Genomic DNA, 19136 nt, shown 5'->3' on the forward strand with positions numbered 1-19136 from the left:
TTGGAGACTGAGTCTCTCTCTGTTGCCCAGGCTGGAGTGCAGTGGTGAGATCTTGGCTCACTGCAAGCTCTGCCTCCAGGGTTCATGCCATTCTCCTGCTCAGCCTCCTGAGTAGCTGGGACTACAGGGGCCTGCCACCACACCTGGCTAATTTTTTATATTTTTTAGTAGAGACGAGGTTTCACCGTGTTAGCCAGGATGGTCTCCATCTCCTGACCTTGTGATCTGCCCACCTCAGCCTCCCAAAGTGCTGGGATTACAGGCGTGAGCCACTGTGCCCGGCCTACGGTTATGTAATTGTATCCTTTAGTTCATGGTAGTAATATCTAAGACATAGAAACTACTCACCTATTCATTCCAGGCTAGGAGATAACTTGACTGATACTTTCTTCATACTACAAGGAGGGTGAAAACCTTCGATCATTTGCTGTAGGACATACCAAAACTTGCCACTCCTCTCTTGCGATTGAAACTCAGTACTAAGCTCATTATCGATGGAGTATATTGGGGATGTCCTTTATCTCAGGGGTATTTAATGCATGTCCTTTATGCCAGGGACATTTAATGCAGGAATTTGGTTGCACATTTCATGTCCAATTCATAATGGAAAATTAAACAAACAAATGAAAATAATAAAACACAAACAAACTGGCTGTCCAAAGCCTCTGTCCCTGTCCCAGAAACTGAAATGATGGAAAACTGCCAATGAGTATGCTCTGAAATATGGTAGTTTGGACAGGAGAAATACATAATTTTTTTCTTACATTGATCCTTTGTTTGATATTAACCAAAAAGTGTTTGCTTGCCAATTTAAAGACCGTTTTAATGGAGAGATTCTTTTCTTCCCCCTTCCTAAGCTGTTCCCCAAAGTGAAAAAATTCAGGACCTTCAGTTAATTTAAACGGTCTTGCCTTTATCCTTATCTCAGCCTTTACATTTACCCATGGGGTTGCAGCTAAGAATTTGGGACAAACTCCACAATTATGGCCTGTGTTAGCAGTGCAAGAATTGCATGGGCACCTGGCACCACTAAGGATCTCAGAGCAGTCTTTTTTTTTTCATAGAAATGATACACTTTTGGCATATGTTTTTAATGCCATTTATTAAATACCATGTACTCATGTTATGGACACTTTTCATACACTACTATTAATCCAGAGAATTCTGGAAAGTATAAATTATTATTTCCTTTTGATAAATGCAAGGCTCAGAGAGGTCACATTACTTGACCTAGGCCACATAGGTAGCACATAGTGACTGGGAATTCAAGCTAAGATCTATCCAATAGGAAGTCCCCTCCAGACATATTCACTGTTGTCCTATATCACCGTGCAAATGGAAGACATGCACGACATATTATTTAAGGAACATGGTGAAATCCTAATTATCACCTGAATGATATTCCCAGGTCCAGGTTACGACCTCTTCCAAGGGGGCTGGCCACAGCCATCAGAAGACTTTTATGAAGATGCTTTCATGTGAACTGGCAAAATCCTCCCAGCACTCTCTCAGTAGCCCAAGATAGTCCAGCAGATTACGTGACATTTAAGAGGAGAAAAGAACAACGGAGGGTATATGCGGACACAATGTCTGTAAACTAGGAAGGAGGAGGATCCAGTGGTTGCAAGTGGAGTGTGCTGGGAAGGCATCACTGAGCTGAAAAGTCCAGGACAGTATTTCTCCCTCTGAGGTTTTAGATCTTCTGCAGCAAAGTCATCTGGAGTGTTTTTCAAAAATGCAAATTTTTTGGCCTTATCCCTCAAGAATCTGATTTCAGTAATGTTTGATGGAGGTCCAGGCATCTTTGCAGCTGCCATTAAAATTTAAAAACCACTGACTGGGGATAGTTGGACAAATCTGGGAGTTTCTAAAGAAGAAGAAAATTTGCAGAAAGGGGAACTAAAGGACAACTGCTAAAGACGAATGCTCCTAAGAATAAAAGTGTCAATGGGTGTCCTGTGTCACCGGAGTGGGAGTCTGGGGAGCATGTGAAAGACCTTGAGAATTGCTTGTACTAGAATTATTGTAAGGTCAGCATAGCATCTTTAAACATGTCCAGCTTTCTCTTTTATCTGGTTTCTGCTTTCTTTTTCCTTGCAAATTTAATTAATATTCATGGGCAACAATATTAATTTGATCAAACTAAGGTCTTTTTTAAATTATTTAATGATCACAACATGAACTCACACAAATTAAGAGGATAGAAGATATAAATCAATCTGAATTAGGAAAAATTTTGTAATTTAACCAGGTAACATTTTCATGGATGTAAACAAATATATTACAGATAATGAGATGAAGGAATTGGTATGAAATTGAATTTAAAACCTTAATTTAAACAAAGTATGTTCTCTAGTTTATACACAATCAATACACATGGCATATGAAATTTCATAAAATATGATACAGTACCTTGCTTCTTCTATATACCATTCACTATTTTTATAAGCACAGAATATTATTGGATGATAAATATAATTAAACAGAGCAAAATCGTATGAATTAAAGCCATGAAGATTTTTTTATGGAATTACAGGCTTGCTACAGGGCTTGTGGGCATTACTACTATGCTGTCAGAGAAATGTATTAGTCCCTGAGGGATAGATTCTTATTATCAGCTATGGATTTTGTGGTCTTTAAATTAGAAAGTGAAATGCTATAATATTTGTCTTTGAAAGCAAAAGAAGGAAAGTACTGAAAAATTTAAGCAAACAATTAATGTTAACTTCAAATACAAGGGTGCTTGAGTTTGTACACAGCTTGCTCACTAGTTAAAGCCAAGATCTACATTGCATGCACAATTGCATGCAAATTGGACCTAATTTACTGCATGCGCTGCCTCTTCAATTAAATAAAATGAGAAGATGATTTTTACTTTAGAAGAGTAAAATTTCAATGTGTTAAAATGTTTTACCTCCAAATTTTTCATAAATAGCTTACACACCAAAGTGTTTATTTGAAAGACCTCATTTAGCCAGTATATTTTGAGTTTGGCTTGGCATGGAAGGCGTGGGTTCTGCCCTCAAGGAGCATATGGATCTACTGGGAACAGGAAATATATTAACATGGCTAAATTTCTAGATTTATCTTCCTAAGACACCTTTTTATATATGTCTGCTTGTTCAACTTCTACCTTCCAACTCATCCGTGTTCAAAGTCTGCATCATTGCATGTAATAGGCACTCCAAATCTTTTTTTTTGAGACAAAGTCTCACTTTGTCACCCAGGCTGGAGTGCAATGGTGTGGTCTTGGCTCACTGCAACCTCCCCCTCCCTCCCGGGTTCAAGCAATTCTTCTGCCTCAGCCTCCCAAGTAGCTAGGTCTACAGGCATGCGCTACTACACCCAGCTAATTTTTGTATTTTTAGTAGAGATGGGTTTCACCATGTTGACCAGGCTGGTCTCGAGCTTCTGACCTCATGATCCTCCCATCTCAGCCTCCCAAAGTGCTGGGATTACAGGCATGAGCCACCGTGCCCAGCCTCCAAATCCTTTTATGAGATGTATTCGCTTCCTAGGTCTGCTGTAAAAAGTATTATAGAGTGACTTAAGACAAGATAAATTTATTGTCTCACAGTACTTGAGGCTAGTAGTCCAAAATCAAGGTATGGACGGAGGCATGCTCCCTCTGAAACCCATAGAGGAGAATCCTTCTTTACCTCTTCATAGCTTCTTGTGGCTTGTCAACAATCTTTGGCATTCCTTGGCTTGCAGCTACAGCACTCCAATTGCTGTCTCTATCGCAACATAATGTTCTTCCTTCCTGTGTCTGTGTTCAAATCTACCTGTTCTCAACAGGGCATCAGTCATATTGGATTGAATGTCCATTCTGTTCCAATATGATCTTATCTTAACATAGCTGATTACGTCTGCAATAACCCTATTTCCAAATAAGGTCACATTCTGATGTACTAGGAGTTAGGATTTCAACATATATATTTTGGGAATACAATTCATCACATGACAGGAAGCATTCAGGTTCATCCACTGTTTTGCTTGCTCAGGCTGCCTTCATTCCTCATTTACTATGGGAGAAAAAACCTGCCAGTTGTTGAATTCCTTCTCTGTAGCAGGTACTTTACATGTGCTAACTAATTAATTCTTGGCAGAACTCTAAAGAGAAGGCATTTTTGTCTCATTTTATTGGTGAGGGATCTGAGGCTTAGGGAGTTAAAGTGCATTTCTCAAGATTTACTCATCCTTTAGGTCTTAGTTCCAATCTCGTTCCATCAAGAAAGGCTTCCTGAACACCCAGGCAAAATTTGGTTTCCGTAATATGTATTCTCATGGCACCTTCTATTTTTCCTTTGTAAAATTCATATCATTTAATAATTATTTATGATTCAATATTTGTTTAGTGTTTGCTTCTTCATCTTGATCAAAGCTCCATGAGGTGGGGCCCATGTATATTTCCATCACTTGGGCACACAGGCACTGGGTAATATTTGTGGAACAAATGTTTGAATGAGTAACTCCCATAATTAGTAGAATAAATATTTGAACATTTTACCCCAAATCTCAGAGTTAGTCCACCCATAATGATTAACCAGTTTCTACTAGACATCTGTAATGTAGTAGACATTTAACTTTGCAAGATGAATAAGGCCTAGTCCCTGTCCTCAGGGAGTTTACAGTTTAGTAAAGAAGACACAGAAGAGGAGGGAATGACTAGCTACCTGAAGATGGTGATGGGATCAGAGAAGCTTACTACAGATACCAAAATCATCTTATAGGGAGGAAGACTGGTTGGAATAATTGGAAAATGGGGTTAAGGGACGCCTAGGCAGAGAAGCAGGTGTAAATGAGACAAGTCCTTGGCAGAGGATAATATTTTTCCCCAAAGGCAGACAATTTGGTAGATGGAGGAGGGGTTTTGTTGAGTTAGATGAGCCTCATCTAAAAGAACTTTTGCCTGAGCCAAACGGATCTACTCATGAGCTCATCAATATATCCCACACATTTGTGACTCAGCTCAATGAAAAGCAGATATTTCCAAAACTGGAAAAAGCTCTCTTTGGAGGTAATGAGTTCCCAGTCTTTCGGTGTTGTTGAAACATCATGTGAGCAACTATTTTAATGCTGTGTTTTAGCAGTGCTTCTCTTCCTATCCTTCTTGCTGCTATGGTACACATGGAAAATATTTCAATGGCACATTGAGATACAAGCAGAAGCAAACTCTTCCAAGGGCTGAAGAGGTCAATACACCATCTCCCCTCTAACTCCTTTGTGATACATGCACAGTGTTCTAGAATAGGGAATTTAATCCTTCTGGAGTTTTCATTATAGAAAAAATTAAGATATCCTCTAATTTTGAGGTTCTTTAAACTGAAACACTCCTTTTCCATATTCTTCATACAGAATCCCAGAGTAATGTATTAATAGTGTAAATCAGATGATGTCACTTCACTGCATAAAACCCTTCACTTCTTAAAACATTTCAAAGAAAATCCAGAATGCTTACCTTGAACTAACAGGCTCTGCACAGTTTGGTTTCTACTTGCCTCTCTCAATTAATTTTCTACATCCTTCTCCTCTGCTCACTATAAGCCAGCCCTAGGCATTTTTCTCAAGTTTTCAAATAAGCCAAACTTACTTCTGCCTCAGGGCCTTTGCACAGGCTGGTATCTCCAAAGGCAAAAATATGAGGATAGCTTTCTTATACTTTAATCAACAGTTTAAATATCATACCTTCGTAAGGCTTTTCCCTGACTGCTGTATCTAAAGAGTTTCTACTTATAGTTTATTGCACCATCTGTTTGTTTCCTCAAATGGTGTATTTCTTAAAAAAAAAGAAACTACTCATTTATTATTGTCCCCCTGTACACACACACTCCCTCTACCATCCACCTCTTCCCTGACCTGTGAGTTTGACAGAAGGAAAGTGCTTGCTCTGCTCAGAACTCTAGTAGTTCTCAATGAATACAACAATGCCAGGCACATTATAGGGGCTCAATGCTTATAAGTTGATTGAATTAATTTGAACATTTCAAGGACAATTTGACAAATAGATCAATGTAAATATTGTAAGCCCGGAAAGGAAGGATGTTTAATGAATAAGATGGAGACAGAGGATGGGTTTAAAGGAGTGACCATATTGGTATGCAGAAATTGAGAAAGGTTTCATGGAGGAAGCTCTAGATGTCCCCTGAAATATTAACATGTAAAACTAAGGAGTGTGTGGGGAAGGGGGATTATGGTAATATTTTAGAAGAAATTATTATCCATAAATATGTATTGTTAAGTAGAAGAACTACATGGTTTAGGAACAATAAATAATGCAATTTGATTTTATTATAGCAGTGTTTCTCAATCAGGTATGATTTTGCCACCTAGGGGACACTGCAAAATGTCCAAAGACAATTTTGGTTGCTGCAACTTAGAAATGCTACTAACTTTTATTGGGTAAAGGCCAGGAATGATGCTAAACATTCTTCAAAGCCCAGGACAGTACCTCTCAACAAATAATTATCTGCATCAAATGCCAATAGTGACAAGATTGAGAAATACTGGATTCTGGGAATATGTAGGAACATTGTAGAAAATAAAGCTAAAATAACAAGGCAAGGCAAAACTTTGGAAATACTTAAATATCAAGGTCAGGTGTTTACTTAGTAGGGAGAGGGGAACTAATGTTGGTTTTATGCAGAGTTGTGATAGGAACTCTTGGAGGCTTAACCCAGTACTCACATTAAGGCAGCCTGGAGCAAAATGGGAAAAGGCCTACGTAGAAGCTACTTTAGTGGTCTAGATAAGAATAGGAGGCCTTGCACTAGAAGAATGCTGAGGGAGATGGAATGGAATAGACAGATTTATGTTATTTCAGAGTTACAATATTAATGGATTGTCAATGACAGAATGCATTCATTCTGTTTCAGAAGTTTTTAAGTATACATTCTTATGTCTCTTTGATTCAGTTCACATGGATTTTGAAGGAAAATACCACAAGTCATGACTTTTTGTCCATAAATGCTTGGAATGCCCCTGAGGTTTCTTCAGTATTTCATATCACATGTTTTCATCAGTGAGGGGAGAATTTAAAAACATGTATGGTAATAACTAAAAACTCTGCTGCTTTAGTGAAGGAATTTGTTATTGCACCATATTTGGGTGTGGGATGAGTAGAAAAGAAAAAAGAAAGGGGGAGGGGAAAGAGAGAGAGAGGCAAACACAACAAACCACACAGTTTTAATATTTCTCCTGTAGAATACTTGGAAAATGAAGATATTTGAAAAATAGAGTCATGGAATCTTCGGGTTAGAAGGTTATCTGGTCCAGTCTTTTTTTTATTCAAGCACAAAATCAAAACATTAAGTGGATGGCTGACTACTCTTGTCTTAAAGATCTTCAGTGCTTGGCCAGCTGCCCAGGTTATTCAAAGTCTGTGCTCACATTTGCAGTGAGTTTTTAAGATTTCAAGATATTGGCAATCTGACAAAAGCCTAATTCAAAAGTAACTGGTATCTTTATTAAGGTATAGCAAATGAGATATGAATAAAAACTGTGTGAAAGAGCCAAGGCAGAAATACAAGGTAATTATTTTCTGGACTTCACCCTTTGTTGGGTGTTTCAGAGACCTCAGCAAAAAAAGAAGCCTCTCTGGCTGTATTTTAATCCTGGCTTCCTCTAGCCTAGGAACAGCCAATTACTGTGGTAAACAGAAGTCATCTGAACATCAGCAGTATCCCTATCATCATCCTGATGCCAGCCTTGGGAATTTTGACCTCTATGTTTCATGGCATGTTCCACCCCTCAGTGGTCAAAAAGCCAAGCCAGATACTGTTCTTCCAACTCGTTGATATGAGGGAAGGAACTGAGCTCTGTAGCCTACTGGCTTGGTTAAGGGCTTCAAGGCACATTTGGCTCATTTATGCTATCACACATTCTTGATAATGTGTATTTTAAATTACCCATGCACTTTCATCATGGAAGTCAAGAGCATGTAAGATCCTTGCCTTTTCTGGAAGGAACATTAGACATGGAAGCGTTAACACTCCTAAGAGAACAGATGTCTGGTCAAACTGATGCAATTCATGATAAATAAAGCCCAGGAGAAGGAATTGCTAATGAGGGCTGGGAATGAGTGAGGAGGGGAAAATATTCTGTTAGTTATTAGGGTAGAGAGTTGATTTAGAAGAAGCGTGATTAGTAATGTATGTTGAACTCTGGGTTTCTAGATATGGCCACATATGACTAAGGATCATAGATATGGGTAGAAAGTGAAAAATATCTCCGTATACCATGATTCTAATAGATGTAAAAATGCTAAGTTAAGTCGTTCTCCTTATGTTCTCATTCTTGGGCCTGCCTTCTCTGACATTTATCCCAGTATTTCCATAATACTTTTGGAATAGGCAATAACAACACCATAATTTGCTCTAATTTTGCATATTTGTACTAACTCTTTATAAGAAGCATCCCATGGGAGATTCTAGTAGGTAAACATAGAAAATTTTTTCACATGTCTAATAAAACCAATAAAATGTAAAACAAAGAAAGTAACCAAAGATACTTTATTGAAAAAAACTATCTCACAAATCAAAGATTTTCTGATCTGCCAAAATTCTCTGAGAGGGACAAATAGACTTGCTGGAGTCTGATTTTTTTTGTTTTTGTTTTTAAATATTCAGTGATGACATCACAGTCTCTTGTCAAAAGTTCACTGATAATAATGTCAAAAACAGACTACCAGACAGAGCAAAACATATGAGACTCTTATAAACTTTTTAAGTGTTCTGTTTTCTCCCTTTAAACTCTATGTGCTGCTAAATATATGCACAGAAAGAATTTCTTATTGAATTATTTTCCAAATATGCAATGCTCACTACTGTCATCATTTTCATGTTGTATGTATACCTCTAAACTATTATTTATCTAGGTGGTTTTAGATATATTTATCTAGGTGGTTTTCTTTGCCTAATCAAAGTTATCTGATCAGGGAAGCAACACTACATAAAAAAACATGGAATATATATGATATATATATTCCATCTATATTTTCCATATATATATGGAAAGCATTTAGCTTTCCTCAGTAAAAGAGGATGTGTTGATAACTCTTTATCGTGTGTGTGTGTATGTAAAGTTCAGTGCTTAATATCATTGTGAAATATAGACTTCTAGTTGTTAGTACATGTAACAACAGCAGAAATGGCAAAATCATTACAATAAAGCTGTGAAGGATGTGTTCTTGCAGCACAGCACACAGGGGATCTTGGTTCCTAGCAGAAAAACACCACTGCTGCTATTTACTTCATCAGTGAGTGACTCTGTGAGAGCAAAGGCCACAAGACAGCACTGAAAAGAGAACAGGCAGTGGCCCTGCCTGCCCGCTGATCAGATTGTGCTTGTCTTTTCAAAAAGAAAGAAATTCATCCTTTTAATAATTCCCGGCTGGGCACGGTAGCTCATGCCTACAATCCCAGCACTTTGGGAGGGTGAGGAAGGTGGATCATGAGGTCAGGAGATCAAGACCATCCTGGCCAACGTGGTGAAACCCCGTCTCTACTAAAAATACAAAAATTAGCCGGGCGTGGTGGCACGTGCCTGTAATCCCAGCTACTCCGGAAGCTGAAGCAGAGGAATCGCTTGAACCCAGGAGGCAGAGGTTGCAGTGAGCTGAGATCACGCCACTGCACTCCACCCTGGATGACAGAGCGAGACTCCATCTCTAATAATAATAATAATAATTCCCTCAGCACAGCTAAGCCAAGTTAGCTCTCCAGCCAGCTCTTGTTTGTGAAGTGTAATTCTGTGGTAATGAGCTGGTGACAACGTGAGGAAACAGTCTAAACATTCTGAAAATCAATCCAAACATGACTAAAGACAGGAAGAAAGGGAAGGGAAGGGATAGGAAGGGAAAAGAGAGAGAGAGGAACCAGAGGGAAGAAAGAAATTTTAATGACCATTTCAAGGGAATCAAGAGCACCATGGACATGAACTATTATTTACCAATACAGTGGGGTTAAGGAATAAACTCTATTGGGATTCCCGTTCATTTCTATTTCACACTCAGAAAGGTGCGGTTTTGCATTCTATTGCCTCTTCCTTCCCCCAGAAATGTTCCATTCTGTTGTAAATGAATGAGCTTCAATCGTTCTCAAAAGACTTCAATGTATTCACATCTTTCATCAAATTTAGTATCTTCTGAATTGTTTACAGATCTCTTCCTACATATAAAACATGACCATGACCAAGAATATGCAATTTTCATTTTTAAGGTACACAAAACTCAGTAACTGCGGGAAAAACACAGGCCTACTAAGTGATGTCTCTCTTGCCCCTTTCCAATTGTCAACAGATGAACCTCTAACTGCTGGGAAGTAGCTGTGACACAGTGTTGGTTTCTGAATGCGTTTGCCACAAGGAAAGAACTGAATTTTTTTTTTTTTTTGGGTTGTAGAAAACAGGCATGGAATATTGAGTTTTCTAGGAGAGAAAAAAAAAATGTGATCAAGATGTGTAATGAGGCTGGGGATACTGGCTCACACTTGTAATCACAGAACTTTGGGGAGCTGAGGCAGGAGGATTACTTGAGCCATGGAGTTTGAGACCAGCCTGGACAGGCTATCTCAGCTCAGCATAGTGAGACCTCATCTCTACAAAAATAAAAATAAAAATAAAAATGAAAACTGTGTGTAATCATAGGAGGACAAAGGCAAAATGTGTTGGTCAGGTAACTCAGAAAAAAGAAGGCAAGACTTTGTGTTGTTGGTGCTTAAGAATAGAAAGGGAGTAAAAAGTTGATCTTTCGGGGGAGGAGCCAAGATGGCCGAATAGGAACAGCTCCGGTCTACAGCTCCCAGCGCGAGCGACGCAGAAGACGGGAGATTTCTGCATTTCCATCTGAGGTACCGTGTTCATCTCACTAGGGAGTGCCAGACAGTGGGCGCAGGTCAGTGGGTGAGCGCACCGTGCGCCAGCCGAAGCCGGGGCGAGGCATTGCCTCACTCGGGAAGCGCAAGGGGTCAGGGAGTTCCCCTTCCAGGGGTGACAGACGGCACCTGGAAAATCGGGCCACTCCCACCCGAATACTGTGCTTTTCCGACGGGCTTAGGAAACGGTGCCCCAGGAGAGTATAGCCCGCACCTGGCTCAGAGGGTCCTACGCCCACGGAGTCTCGCTGATTGCTAGCACAGCAGTCTGAGATCAAACAGCAAGTCGGCAGCGAGGCTGGGGGAGGGGCGCCCGCCATTGCCCAGGCTCGCTTAGGTAAACAAAGCAGCCTGGAAGCTTGAACTGGGTGGAGCCCACCACAGCTCAAGGAGGCCTGCCTGCCTCTGTAGGCTCCACCTCTGGGGGCAGGACACAGACAAACAAAAAGACAGCAGTAACCTCTGCAGACTTAAATGTCCCTGTCTGACAGCTGTGAGGAGAGCAGTGGTTCTCCCAGCACGCAGCTGGAGATCTGAGAACGGGCTGACTGCCTCCTCAAGTGGGTCCCTGACCCCTGACCCCCGAGCAGCCTAACTGGGAGGCACCCCCCAGCAGGGGCAGACTGACACCTCACACGGCCGGACAGGTACTCCAACAGACCTGCAGCTGAGGGTTCTGTCTGTTAGAAGGAAAACTAACAGAAAGGACATCCACACCAAAAACCCATCTGTACATCACCATCATCAAAGACCAAAAGTAGATAAAACCACAAAGATGGGGAAAAAACAGAGCAGAAAAACTGGAAACTCTAAAAACCAGAGTACCTCTCCTCCTCCAAAGGAACGCAGTTCCTCACCAGCAACGGAACAAAGCTGGACGGAGAATGACTTTGACGAGCTGAGAGAAGAAGGCTTCAGACGATCAAATTACTCCGAGCTACGGGAGGATATTCAAACCAAAGGCAAAGAAGTTGAAAACTTTGAAAAAAATTTAGAAGAATGTATAACTAGAATAACCAATACAGAGAAGTGCTTAAAGGAGCTGATGGAGCTGAAAACCAAGGCTCGAGAACTACGTGAAGAATGCAGAAGCCTCAGGAGCCGATGCGATCAAATGGAAGAAAGGGTATCAGCCCTGGAAGATGAAATGAATGAAATGAAGCGAGAAGGGAAGTTTAGAGAAAAAAGAATAAAAAGAAACGAGCAAAGCCTCCAAGAAATGTGGGACTATGTGAAAAGACCAAATCTACGTCTGATTGGTGTACCTGAAAGTGACGGGGAGAATGGAAACAAGTTGGAAAACACTCTGCAGGATATTATCCAGGAGAACTTCCCCAATCTAGCAAGGCAGGCCAACATTCAGATTCAGGAAATACAGAGAACGCCACAAAGATACTCCTCGAGAAGAGCAACTCCAAGACACATAATTGTCAGATTCACCAAAGTTGAAATGAAGGAAAAAATGTTAAGGGCAGCCAGAGAGAAAGGTCGGGTTACCATCAAAGGGAAGCCCATCAGACTCACAGCGGATCTCTCGGCAGAAACCCTACAAGCCAGAAGAGAGTGGGGGCCAATATTCAACATTCTTAAAGAAAAGAATTTTCAACCCAGAATTTCATATCCTGCCAAACTAAGCTTCATAAGTGAAGGAGAAATAAAATACTTTACAGACAAGCAAATGCTGAGAGATTTTGTCACCACCAGGCCTGCCCTAAAAGAGCTCCTGAAGGAAGCGCTAAACATGGAAAGGCACAACCGGTACCAGCCACTGCAAAATCATACTGAAATGTAAAGAACATCGAGACTAGGAAGAGACTGCATCAACTAACGAGCAAAATATCCAGCTAACATCATAATGACAGGATCAAATTCACACATAACAATATTAACTTTAAATGTAAATGGACTAAATGCTCCAATTAAAAGACACAGACTGGCAAACTGGATAAAGACTCAAGACCCATCAGTGTGCTGTATTCAGGAAACCCATCTCACGTGCAGAGACACACATAGGCTCAAAATAAAAGGATGGAGGAAGATCTACCAAGCAAATGGAAAACAAAAAAAGGCAGGGGTTGCAATCCTAGTCTCTGATAAAACAGACTTTAAACCAACAAAGATCAAAAGAGACAAAGAAGGCCATTACATAATGGTAAAGGGATTAATTCAACAAGAAGAGCTAACTATCCTAAATATATATGCACCCAATACAGGAGCACCCAGATTCATAAAGCAAGTCCTGAGTGACCTACAAAGAGACTTAGACTCCCACACATTAATAATGGGAGACTTTAACACCCCACTATCAACATTAGACAGATCAACGAGACAGAAAGTCAACAAGGATACCCAGGAATTGAACTCAGCTCTGCACCAATCAGACCTAATAGACATCTACAGAACTCTCCACCCCAAATCAACAGAATATACATTTTTTTCAGCACCACACCACACCTATTCCAAAATTGACCATATACTTGGAAGCAAAGCTCTCCTCAATAAATGTAAAAGAACAGAAATTGTAACAAACTGTCTCTCAGATCACAGTGCAATCAAGCTAGAACTCAGGATTAAGAATCTCACTCAAAACCGCTCAACTACGTGGAAACTGAACAACCTGCTCCTGAATGACTACTGGGTACATAACGAAATGAAGGCAGAAATAAAGATGTTCTTTGAAACCAACGAGAACCAAGACACAACATACCAGAATCTCTGGGATGCATTCAAAGCAGTGTGTAGAGGGAAATTTATAGCACTAAATGCCCACAAGAGAAAGCAGGAAAGATCCAAAATTGACACCCTAACATCACAATTAAAAGAACTAGAAAAGCAAGAGCAAACACATTCAAAAGCTAGCAGAAGGCAAGAAATAACTAAAATCAGAGCAGAACTGAAGGAAATAGAGACACAAAAAACCCTTCAAAAAATAAATGAATCCAGGAGCTGGTTTTTTGAAAGGATCAACAAAATTGATAGACCGCTAGCAAGATTAATAAAGAAAAAAAGTGAGAAGAATCAAATAGATGCAATAAAAAATGATAAAGGGGATATCACCACCGATCCCACAGAAATAAAAACTACCATCAGAGAATATTACAAACACCTCTATGCAAATAAACTAGAAAATCTAGAAGAAATGGATAAATTCCTCAACACATACACCCTCCCAAGACTAAACCAGGAAGAAGTTGAATCTCTGAATAGACCAATAACAGGAGCTGAAATTGTGGCAATAATCAATAGCTTACCAACCAAAAAAAGTCCAGGTCCAGATGGATTCACAGCCGAATTCTACCAGAGGTACAAGGAGGAGCTGGTACCATTCCTTCTGAAACTATTCCAATCAATAGAAAAAGAGGGAATCCTCCCTAACTCATTTTATGAGGCCAGCATCATCCTGATACCAAAGCCTGGCAGAGACACAACAAAAAAAGAGAATTTTAGACCAATATCCTTGATGAACATTGATGCAAAAATCCTCAATAAAATATTGGCGAATCGAATCCAGCAGCACATCAAAAAGCTTATCCACCATGATCAAGTGGGCTTCATCCCTGGGATGCAAGGCTGGTTCAATATACGCAAATCAATAAATGTAATCCAGCATATAAACAGAACCAAAGACAAAAACCACATGATTATCTCAATAGATGCAGAAAAGGCCTTTGACAAAATTCAACAACCCTTCATGCTAAAAACTCTCAATAAATTAGGAATTGATGGGATGTATCTCAAAATAATAAGAGCTATTTATGACAAACCCACAGCCAATATCATACTGAATGGGCAAAAACTGGAAGCATTCCCTTTGAAAACTGGCACAAGACAGGGATGCCCTCTCTCACCACTTCTATTCAACATAGTGTTGGAAGTTCTGGCCAGGGCAATTAGGCAGGAGAAGGAAATCAAGGGTATTCAATTAGGAAAAGAGGAAGTCAAATTGTCCCTGTTTGCAGATGACATGATAGTATATCTAGAAAACCCCATTGTCTCAGCCCAAAATCTCCTTAAGCTGATAAGCAACTTCAGCAAAGTCTCAGGATACAAAATCAATGTGCAAAAATCACAAGCATTCTTATACATCAATAACAGACAAACAGAGAGCCAAATCATGAGTGAACTCCCATTCACAATTGCTTCAAAGAGAATAAAATACTAGGAATCCAACTTACAAGGGATGTGAAAAACCTCTTCAAGGAGAACTACAAACCACTGCTCAAGGAAATAAAAGAGGATACAAACAAATGGAAGAACATTCCATGCTCATGGGTAGGAAGAATCAATATCGTGAAAATGGCCATCCTTCCCAAGGTAATTTACAGATTCAATGCCATCCCCATCAAGCTACCAATGACTTTCTTCACAGAATAGGAAAAAACTACTTTAAAGTTCATATGGAACCAAAAAAGAGCCCGCATCGCCAAGTCAATCCTAAGCCAAAAGAACAAAGCTGGAGGCATCACACTACCTGACTTCAAACTATACTACAAGGCTACAGTAACCAAAACAGCATGGTACTGGTACCAAAACAGAGATATAGATCAATGGAACAGAACAGAGCCGTCAGAAATAATGCCACATATCTACAAGTATCTGATCTTTGAGAAACCTGACAAAAACAAGAAATGGGGAAAGGATTCCCTATTTAATAAATGGTGCTGGGAAAACTGGCTAGCCATATGTAGAAAGCTGAAACTGGATCCCTTCCTTACACCTTATACAAAAATCAATTCAAGATGGATTAAAGACTTAAATGTTAGACCTAAAACCATAAAAACCCTAGAAGAAAACCTAGGCATTACCATTCAGGACATAGGCATGGGCAAGGACTTCATGTCTAAAACACCAAAAGCAATGGCAACAAAAGCCAAAATTGACAAATGGGATCTAATTAAACTCAAGAGCTTCTGCACAGCAAAAGAAACTACCATCAGAGTGAACAGGCAACCTACAAAATGGGAGAAAATTTTCGCAACCTACTCATCTGACAAAGGGCTAATATCCAGAATCTACAATGAACTCCAACAAATTTACAAGAAAAAAACAAACAACCCCATCAAAAAGTGGGCGAAGGACATGAACAGACACTTCTCAAAAGAAGACATTGATGCAGCCAAAAAACACATGAAAAAATGCTCACCATCACTGGCTATCAGAGAAATGCAAATCAAAACCACAATGAGATACCATCTCACACCAGTTAGAATGGCAATCATTAAAAAGTCAGGAAACAACAGGTGCTGGAGAGGATGTGGAGAAATAGGAACACTTTTACACTGTTGGTGGGACTGTAAACTAGTTCAACCCTTGTGGAAGTCAGTGTGGCGATTCCTCAGGGATCTAGAACTAGAAATTCCATTCGACCCAGCCATCCCATTACTGGGTATATACCCAAAGGACTATAAATCATGCTGCTATAAAGACACATGCACACGTATGTTTATTGCGGCATTATTCACAATAGCAAAGACTTGGAACCAACCCAAATGTCCAACAATGATAGACTGGATTAAGAAAATGTGGCACATATACACCATGGAATACTATGCAGCCATAAAAAATGATGAGTTCACGTCCTTTGTAGGGACATGGATGAAATTGGAAATCATCATTCTCAGTAAACTATCGCAAGAACAAAAAACCAAACACCGCATATTCTCACTCATAGGTGGGAATTGAACAATGAGAACACATGGACACAGGAAGGGGAACATCACACTCTGGGGACTGTTGTGGGGTGGGGGGAGGGGGGAGGGATAGCATTGGGAGATATACCTAATGCTAGATGACGAGTTGGTGGGTGCAGCGCACCAGCATGGCACATGTATACATATGTAACTTACCTGCACATTGCGCACATGTACCATAAAACCTAAAGTATAATAATAATAATAATAATAATAAAGGAAAAAAAAAAAAAAATATTATCTTTTGCTGCTATCCTTGACAGATGTTATATATCTGCAGACTGACTTTATAGCTCCTTTCCCCTTTGTTTAACAATACCATACATATTTTGATTTTTCATCATAGGCTGATCCTGCCACTTCATCATCATTCCTGTTGCTATGCTCTGATTTTCCTCTGTACCGTTTTGTTATTCTAGAAAGAAATGATTCTAAAGAGAATAAATTCTGCCTTCCAGAAGAAAAAAAAAAAAAAAAGTTGATCTTTCATTTTATGGTATATTTTATCTTGCACCAAATGACATGTACTATTTTGGGATACTTGTCATTCTTATTAATTTTCATATAAAGCTGTGTGAATTCTTTTTTTCTATTCTTTCTGAGGTAAAGCAGGCAAAATACTTGCAAAACATGCCAAGTTGAAAAAGAGATTTCAGGACATTTGATCTTTGCATTAAGAAAAATAAACTACTTGCTGCTGCTGGCTTTTTCTATGAGTTCCAATTGGAACCCTTTAATTTGTTAGTGAAACTGTCAAAATTTAAACATGGATATTTGTAATTCTATCAGGGCATAGTTGGTTAATAGGTAGGTTCAGGAAAAAGGATTAAGTTTTTCCCTGCTTATCCTTCTCCCTATCAATCATTTTCAATTTCCTTGGTCTTCTCTACTTTAGTGTATTGGGTAAATGAAGAACCAAGATCTCAGTTTGTGATGTTTATTGGGGATCTCGGAAAATGATGGTTTTTTTGTTAAAGCTTTTAAGAGAGAAGTGCCATTTTCCTTTTATTGGTTGGACTACAAAACTGAGATGTGTGTTCACACTCAATGCCAAACTTTTTGTTTACAGAGGGCACCTAGTTCTTTAGTATATTTTGCTGTTTGGAAGCTCTAAACTACCAGCTCTCTAGTGCATATTACTGATGACATTTTTCTTGTGGGCATTGATTTAAATCCTGTATTTCAAAAAGAATCCAACTGATCCATATTTCAGATGCTTCCTTTTGACTAAAGGTTGATCTGCAACTCTTGGGGACTGTTCCTGAGGTGACAGTCAACCACTGTTTGTATTCAATCTTCTCTTTCCTCAGAGCAGGCTCAGAAGACTAGGAGCTTGTTTTGCAAATCCACGGCACCAACCATTTACTATCTATGTCACATTTCTGGGAAACTTTCAAAGTCTTTCACCCTAAGTTCAATATTTAAATTGTATCTATTAGAATATTAGTTTTTTGTATATGACCTTTTAATTTTTTTCTGTTTTTGTGAATTGTGAGCAAACCACACAATTAAAACATAACTCCAGAACCAGTTAGCAGAAACTCTCTCAATTCTTAGTATGTAAGCTTTTTCTTACAACAAAGTTAGTTCAAATGTTTTAAACATAAAGCTGACTCTGTGTCTTCATTTATAGACTCTTATTTTAGCTTGGATACCACAGTTGGGTTTTCTACATAGGATAAATTAGGAACTAAAGATCAGGCTACTTAGAAACTATAGAATTATATAATGATATCCAACAATCCTGAGAAAGTCTTTTATGTTTCAAAATTCATTTCTTGGGAATTGTTTTTTAAAGTATAATTGAGGAAGCTTTGGAAGTACGAATACCAACATATCTGTTTTTGCTCTAGGGGCCTTTTAGAAAATCTCACGTCACTTCCTAGTTGGAGCAATTAAACAACAGAGAAGATGGGTATTCTGGAGCAGAATTTAATGAAACAGAGCTCCACCATCTATGGCAAGTTTGACTGCTTGAGTCTCCAGAGGATAATAGTTGGAGGCCACTGAGGCCCAAATTCATCAGTCCGGCCATTGAAGGTCACAAGTGAACAAAGGAAGATGGCAAAGACAGAACTGTGATATTCAAACACTCGATAGCTCACAGTGTGGGGGTTCATTATGACACTTACTAAGCACATGCCATATTTCTGAAACTGTGCTAAGAGTTTCATGAACATTAACTAAATTAACCTCATAAAAATGCCATTAGAAAGATGCAGTTTTGTACCCCCTTACACAGATGAAGAAAATAAAGTATAGAGACTTTAAGAAATTGCCAGAAGTCTTATAACTGGTGGGTAAACTTTAGCTACTTGATCAGACCTCAACCAGGTGATCAGAACCCAGAACCAATATGGCTCAACCAATACTTTAATTTACTTCTCAAAGTCTAAGGTAAGTACACAGGACCAAGCCAGAAAGCCAGGATACAAGGCAGAGGGCTAGAAGACCAGGTTTTCCTAAAGCATCAGAGTTTTGTTGTTGTTTGTTTGTTTGTTTAAAGACAGAGACTTGCTATGTTGCCCAGGCTGAACTTGAACTCCTGGGCTCAAGTGATCCTCCTGCCTCAAGC

At 39.3% G+C, this 19136-nt stretch overlaps 1 long non-coding RNA gene across 2 annotated transcripts in view; it reads left to right on the plus strand.

Moving 5' to 3' along the window:
• LOC129060085 (uncharacterized) overlaps window positions 1–18830 on the plus strand; it is a 29169-nt gene extending 10339 nt beyond the window's left edge. For both annotated transcript variants that reach the window (XR_010140358.1, XR_010140359.1), the window contains exon 4: window positions 18415–18830. This is a non-coding gene — a long non-coding RNA (uncharacterized LOC129060085). The remainder of the gene's footprint in view (window positions 1–18414) is intronic.
• Window positions 18831–19136: the final 306 nt, after the last annotated feature.

Source organism: Pongo abelii, chromosome 5, assembly GCF_028885655.2.
Source record: "Pongo abelii isolate AG06213 chromosome 5, NHGRI_mPonAbe1-v2.0_pri, whole genome shotgun sequence".
In the NCBI taxonomy this organism is placed as follows: Eukaryota; Metazoa; Chordata; class Mammalia; order Primates; family Hominidae; genus Pongo; species Pongo abelii.